This window comes from Amia ocellicauda, chromosome 5 (assembly GCF_036373705.1).
Source record: "Amia ocellicauda isolate fAmiCal2 chromosome 5, fAmiCal2.hap1, whole genome shotgun sequence".
NCBI classification, from domain to species: Eukaryota; Metazoa; Chordata; class Actinopteri; order Amiiformes; family Amiidae; genus Amia; species Amia ocellicauda.
In genome coordinates this window covers 14,900,443-14,908,282 of record NC_089854.1, presented here as the reverse complement: position 1 = coordinate 14,908,282, position 7,840 = coordinate 14,900,443, and positions in this window count along the sequence as shown.

Below are 7,840 nucleotides of genomic sequence, written 5' to 3'. Positions count from 1 at the left end.
TACATGAGTTAAAGAATCCCTGAGAAAGGAGCTGTGAAGCAATGCAGTGGTTTTGTGAAAATATCAAGCCATACAAACAAAAAATGTAATGAAATAGCGAATGATTATGGTAAAATGTTGGAACATGTCAAAATCAAAACCATCAACAGCATTCCAGCTCCCCCAAGCATCCTTTACTTCTCAATCTAAAAGTAAATTATTTCTAACAGTATACATATCTGCATGGCATCATGTATCTTGGTTAGCAAATCAATCGAGTAAATGGGTATAATTTCCTGGCTATTATCATTAGCAATCCATGCATTAATTCAGATTGTTTCAGTGTAATTGTGATATAACGAAGATGACACAGGGATCCTATTCAATATTCATGTAATCACATCGAAATTGTTTTATTTAATGGGATTATTATGGCTCATTGTCATGCTGGACTAGAAAGTAGAAACAGTCCTTGATTAGATTGTGGGCAGCATTATTTAAAGTTAAAGATACGGTACAATTTGCGTGGAAAGTAAAATCACTTAAAATACATAAAATACCCTTCACTTATATGTTTGTAGTTGTGAAAAAGCACCACTCCACATAAGTGTTGTGAACAAACAGGTACTCAACAGTTTTTGTTTCTACATGATGTCTCTATTTGTTAGTGTATGTGGAAGAGATAAGAGAAACATTTTTGTTTGGTTCATTTATTATGCCTTTGACACATTATTTCTCTTAAATAATTTAAATAATTACAATTTAAGGTTAATTAAGACTGGCCTTAAAAAGAAAATCTGAGATAATAGTACTAAGGGTGAGGGAAAGGCAACTCTGTGTGTCTGTGTGTGCGTGCATTTTTGTAAAATGTATATGCTTAAAATGTTAATTTGTTTCAAAGTGTTAAAAAGACTTAAAAGGAAAGCATATGTATATCTTATAAAACAAATGGTCAAAATTCACTTTTTGGGGTTCCATTACAGGTTTAGGAATTAGAGTACTTTTCATTTCTAAATTAAAGGAAACCAATGACTGCAAGGAATGCCATGTCCCAGTATTTAACCTCAGGAATAAAAAAATTAGAAGCATACCATTGCCTTACAGGAGGAAAATCAAACTTGCACAAAAATAAATAAATAAATAAATAAATCAAAAGGCAACAGAGTGCAGCTGTAAATCTCCTGGGTACTTGAACAGCTATCCTTCTAAAGTCTTTCAGTACTAGACAGAGCCTTAAATGCAATCCACCTCTTATGTGACAAAAAAGGTATTTTCTGACTCTGTGCCTTCATGGTAGGATGCAACGCTCTTGAAGTTGAAAGTGCCTTTGAGAAAGTGGAGATGGGGTACTTTCAGTGTGCAAATGCATTACAGTGAAGTCTATGATGAGAAGGTGCTGTATTGTGGCTTTGCTCCCAGGAAGTGAATGCTGAAAGAGATCCACTCACCCAAGGGCATCTGAAGGGCTTGTTGGATTTCTCTGTTGTTTGCCATAAATTAAGGACACCCCAGTCCACTCTGGGTTTTTTCGGCTGGTGTTTTTCAAGCTGTTCCATCTAGGATTAAAAAATAAATAAAAATGTAAATGTATGTTTCTTAGAGCTCAGAAGCATTGTTAACTTTGATGTGATGTGTCTGCATCTGTGGATTTCAGCCTGTCTGTAAGCTTGATAAGAAAATGTTGTGCCACCAGGGGAACCAACATATTCGATTAATAGAAATCACTCACCATATAAGAATAAAGTCACTGAATTTGATTAATAATTTTGAGGGCTTGCAATATGTGATGTCTCATGGACTAGAGAAGGTAAGCTCTGGAAAAAAAAATTAAAAATGCAGGTTTTGAGACAGTGTCTGTAGAAATAGGTTAATTACGGGATGTCTGAATACGATTGAGTTGGAGAGAAATCTACATATACATCTCTAGGCTCATGACTGGATCACAGCGCTGGCATTTTGTCAGTCCAGCATGTATGCTGAGTAGTTTTGATGTACAATTTTAATACTCATTTCGCCAGAAGTCATAAAACATTTTTTTTATCGCTGTGATAAAATCAATTTTAGTAGGCGAAAAGACTCAGTGTTTTTCATTAGTGTAAATCTCTTCAAACATATAACTTACAATTATTTAGTAAGTCTCCCATGGATCTCCATGTAACTAGCAGGTGCACAGAAGAGGAATTAGAGGATTTAATAACTCTGATATGGAGCATTTTTTATGTAGACTCTTTTACAGTAACTTATAATGTTTATTGTGTTCCATTACCTATAATGTAATTGTATTATTAAATGTCACCTTGGATTAAGGTGTCGGCCTAATGAATGAATAATGGATTTCTTTCCCCTCCCCTAATATCATACATTAGAAACTAAAGTTAAGATAATGTGATAAAACTCTGTCATTCCTATCTCTTTAAATTGATAATAAAAATATATAAAGATGAACTAAATAGATAGCACAGTAAAAAGCACAGTCATTAAACTTAATCACAGCCAACTTCTAAATTTGGCTTAAATGTTGGAATATTTTATTCAGATAATTATGACTTGATCAAGTTACTTCAATCTATTTTCTGAGGCTAAATAGATGCAGACCTGGAGTCAACTGTTATTAAAATTTCAATTACATTTGCAGTGATGATATTTTAAATTCTAAGTTAAGTGGGAAAGGTCTTGCAATGATTACATTTGGAGTAAAAAGTGATATTAACATCCACATTCATTTTTATTAATGTTTATGTACAATGCAGTGAGTTATGTAAGTTTTTAGTTTTTTAAATGACCTCTCTGCTCACATATTCACGTTCAGCACAGATTTTACAGGCAGTGTGATTCTTACAGGCATTTCCTTCTTCACTACATCCTTCAGGTTAGAGCGGTGATAAAAGCTAGAGCTAGAAGGGCCGTCATCTCCTTGATGGAGTGGTCCAGGGTGACGGTGAACAGCCTGAATCACTTGGCGTCCCGGACTGTAAAGTGGAAATCAATTTTGAGAAACTGTTCAAACTGCTCTGAATCTCCATCCTGTGGCAGGAGGGAGGTGATCTCCTCTCAGATCATGTAAAGCTCGATTCTCGACTCGCTGAAGACTTCCCACAGCCACCTGGTGTCATCAGCTGTGCCCTGCCTGTGACATGCTGGGCAATCTCCGCGCTCTGCCCGTCACCCTCCACACACTGTAAGAGCCCCCTGGAGCTGATTTGCAAAGTCTCTTTTGTCAAGCTCCTGACCAGTCTCCAAAGACTTGATTTAATCTGTGATTGAGTTTTTCCTGATCTGGATAGTGCTTTGAGAAAAGGACACACACACCATGGCCAGAACTATCAAGAGGGTGAGAGGAAGCCAAAGTCAATCTTTTCGGCTTGCCAGTTTTGTTTGCCCTCCTTGTCTGTTTTCTTTGGATATGGATGATGAGTTGCTTGGCAAACACTGTGAAGCAGCCTGCTGAAGCTTTTCTGGACACATGAAAGCAGCAGTATGTCTGTTTGCCATGACTCATTTTATAAGTGAATAGGTCGTGGGAAGGGCCTCTTATGGTATAAGAGATGTCATCTCGTGCACAGAGTGGAACTGCAGGTGTAAGAACAGGATTCGAATACTGCAGAGAGAGTGAACTCAAACCAGAATTCAACCAAGGAATGGCATATCCGTACTCAGAAATACCCAAACCTGATCCTCAGGGCTCCAGCATCTCAATCACATAATTAATTCAACAAATGATTACCTTTTCCATCCCTTTATCCAACTGGAGATTTCCAATAATCTAATATATTTTATAATTTAACCTAAAGCATTTTGGAAGCGGCAGACAATTATACAAGTTATTAGCCGAATTAATGATCTAATACAGTCAGGAACAAAGAATTCAAGTGGAACAAAAATCAGAAGACACAAACTAGAGGACCATGTTTGACAGGGTTTGTAAACTTAAAGTCTGCTGTCCCTGAAAGAATAACAAATGAGAAAGTAGTCAATTAATACTGATTACGTCATAATTCATTACAAACCTACTGTTTAAAGTTGATGGAGGGTTGTGCGTTTATCATATTATGATATTTTATTTATATTTCTCTGCATGGATTGTACTTCATGTACATTATACATTACTCAAAACTATTATCTTATAAATCAGCAAAGGCATTCTTTACATTTAAGCAAGCACCTGGGCAGTCCCATAACTCACATGCTGAAGAGAACAACGTCCAGTGTTAATAGCTTCGTTGTCTGCCAAGTGGAATTTGGAGGAATTGAGAGGATTTTGAATTCAAGAACTCTTGAGGTGTCATAAGAACCTTGACTGAGACAATGCAATGGGGTGGACCTGTAGCTGCTGATTCCTCCTTTGAATAAACAGAGGAGCAAGCTGAAAGAGAAAACCATTTTGGTCCATGTTGACTGCAGTTGTGCTGTCAAGAACCACAGCTAGAAGTCAATAAAATAAATTCAGCTGGAACACAACAGAGGAGATTTTGGGGGGGAATTAAAAGTGAGAAGTGACTAATTTAAAATCAGGCAAGTAAGAACAAGAAGAAGCCAATTACATAAACAATATCGGTGGGAAAGACATGCGTTTGTAAAAGTGTAACAGCCCCCTTTTAAAGGAGTATCTAGGCCAGCAGGGATTAATTACGTGGCCCACTGTTGCATTCAGATTGACCCCAGCACATCCAAAATCAAATTAAGTCAATTTTTTCCCTTCACATTTCTACCTTATTTTATTTCTATTACAGTCTGGCTTGGGAGCAACGTGATTAAACTATAAATAAAAATGTCATTCATTCAACTAAAACCAGCTTTTAAGAACTGGGGATTGATTTTATGAATTTATATATATATATATATATATATATATATATATATATATATATATATATATATATAGTGGAATTCTCTTTGGCGAATCACAGTGCTTCAATGGTTCCAGCCATTAAATAAATCCCTACAGCGATTATGTACATTATTCTGAATCCACGGAACTACAGGTGCACATTTCTTAACGCAAATCCCCAAACTAACTTACTTTTAAAAAAGAGAAAAAGCTCACTTTAAACGTTGAATTGATTAGAGACCCTTCCCCCTCCTTCGGAAGATCATGACAGATTAAAATGACACCACAGGATTGGCAAGTTAAATACAGCAAAGTGGATAACCTGCTGAACATTTAATTAGAAACCCATTAAATGTGGTAATTGGTCACAAAAGGCCTACCAATCCTCTCTAAATATCAGAAAAACGGCTCCATTGAGACTGCACTACTTTGAAGGTTTCCAATTCTGGATTTTTCTATGTTTTTAAACCCACCAAGATGCATTCAGTTACTGTCAATAAGTCTTAACAGAGCTGTATGAACTTTTTAGCAGAAGATCATACCTTTTTTATATAGACAAAGTGTTTTGTGTGTCTCCTGTATATATGTGACCTATTTTCCCAAAACTTCACCCTTCAAGGTTAATTATCAACCACAAGTAATTTGTTTTACTGATAAGCTCTACAAGAATCTTTGTTATTTTTCTATTTGTTCTGATAATGTCTTATAAACTGAGTTTATTGGAAGTAATCTGAGATAAGCCAGTCTTTGGGATATCAGCTTACATAAACATATATATGTAACATGGTAAAAATAGCCACCCTTTGTAGCTTCTTTGACAGACACTATGTGTTAAAAAGAGAAACCTGCTACTGGCACTGTTTTCTGCTTGGTGCTGTGACATCGCTTTTTAGTCTAATAATGTAGGACCCTGTACCTTATACATATCTGACAAATATATAAATATAACAAATTGGTATGATTAATGTGTGTACTATACAATACTATGTTCCCTAACAGAAAATGGTTAATCATTTACCAAAAAACAAAATGTCCAGGTCATTTTAACATTCCTGTCAGAGCCCTGAATAAGTCCACTTTTCGCACCTTTAAAAATCAAACTGATACATACATTGACATGAACCAGGCATTAGAGCTCACTTTGTGACCAGCCTCTTAGATTACCCCTTTTGAATATCATGGCGCTGAGGTCTGAGTGGCTCAAGAAAATGTGATAATGCAAGTTCAGGGCATACGAGAATAGGAATGCCTTTTTGTGAAGCGCACAGGATCTTATACATCGCGATTAAAGTAGGAGAGCAGCAGGGATGGCTGCGTCAGTCATTCATTTCTACCAGTCCCTCACTAAATGACCTTGAACTGGATGCAGGCACTCCTTATGTCATCCTTGTACATGTCAATTCACTTTATTAGACCTCGGTGTGGGATAACGTGTTACCAACTTTGCCTGACAGATCGTGCATGGAGAAAGTTGTTCTTCTGCGGAGGCAAAACGAATGTGTCAGCTTGTCACCGGTGTTTCAAAAACAATCAGTAAAACACAAGCCAAACAGGAAGTCCCGGCTCTCACATTTCTTCTCCCCCAATCTGGTAATCCAAGCTCCAATAACGCACTACACAGCTCAAAACACATCAAAGAAATTCATTCGGGGGGGAGTTAATATAAAATTCGAATTATTTTACTGTCACTGGGACTAGTTTATCGATGCTCCAGGTCGTCTTTGTAGAAACCCAACACAGGAGCAGTGTTTACAGTACTTTTCCACGGACTGCTCGGAATTTGTATGTCTTATAGATGTCTTGACTCGACACACGGTCTTAACAAGTTATCAGAAGAATGAAAACATTCAGCTGTACTTGGGCCCTGATTGTCGAAGAACACTTCATGGTGCGTTTCTTTGGAGTTAAGATATGTCAATATCTATTAGGAGGAAAAGATGGTTTAAAGTACAATTTAGGCAATTGCTGACATATATACTTTCAGAGGTTAGGGACTATGAATTGAGACTAAAAACAGAAACCTTGGCAACAGACACAACAACAGTATCTGACTCTGTGTCTCAAGCAGGGTCTGACCCAGACAGTACTGCACAGAGATAATAGTTATTCAGGGTACATTGATGCAAATTAAATTAAATCATAAACATCATTTACTCTTAAACTAAAGCAGACACGACATAATACATTTGGGTGTGAATGATCAGGATCTATCACTTTCCAGATGCATCACGATCTTGGCGTTGTTTTCGTTATTTGAATGTGGAAAAGTTAAGAATGTTTTGATCTGCAAGGATGGGGACTCAAATCAAGTAATCTCTTTGAAGAGTCTTGCTAGAAATACAGGGATTATACAGGGAAGACACTCTTACCGTCACAAATACACTACATGGTTGTCATTCAAGAAAGAAGTGGGGGAAATGGCCTTTGTAAGTTTAATCTGTTGCAACCTTTCCTTGATTGACATTCTCTGATTAAAAAAAAAATCTTATTCGCATACACAAGTGTGTCAGTAACAGTACAGGCACGTAAAACATGGGACATAGTATGTTTCCAACAGTAAATGGACTATGAACCTGGTGCATTACCCCTAATTACCAACTAGTTTTGTATAACTATTATCTGTATAACACTGGGATCTGAAGACAAGGTAGCATTTTTGCTAGCAGATTAATTTAATTTAAGTATCCCACAGATCCTAGTTTGCACATCCGGGCCGTATTGTTCAACCATGCACCACTTCCCTGACTCTGTGTATTGTTAGAGGTTTGTATTCATTACTGTTAAATTATAATAGCCCAGGAATCTAATTTAAATTCCACTTTGCTGGGGGAGAAAATAATAAAGAGGTAAAAAAAGGAAAAAATAAGATAGTCCTGGTGCATGAGAAGGAGCTACAAAAGGACTCTAATGAGCTAAGTTCCACACAAGACTCAAGCACCTATAGCTCGAGAGAAACCGACAGTTGTCCCCATACCAATTAGGACACAATGCAACGCTTCTGATCAAATTGAATCAGACAGTCATTTTCAAAGA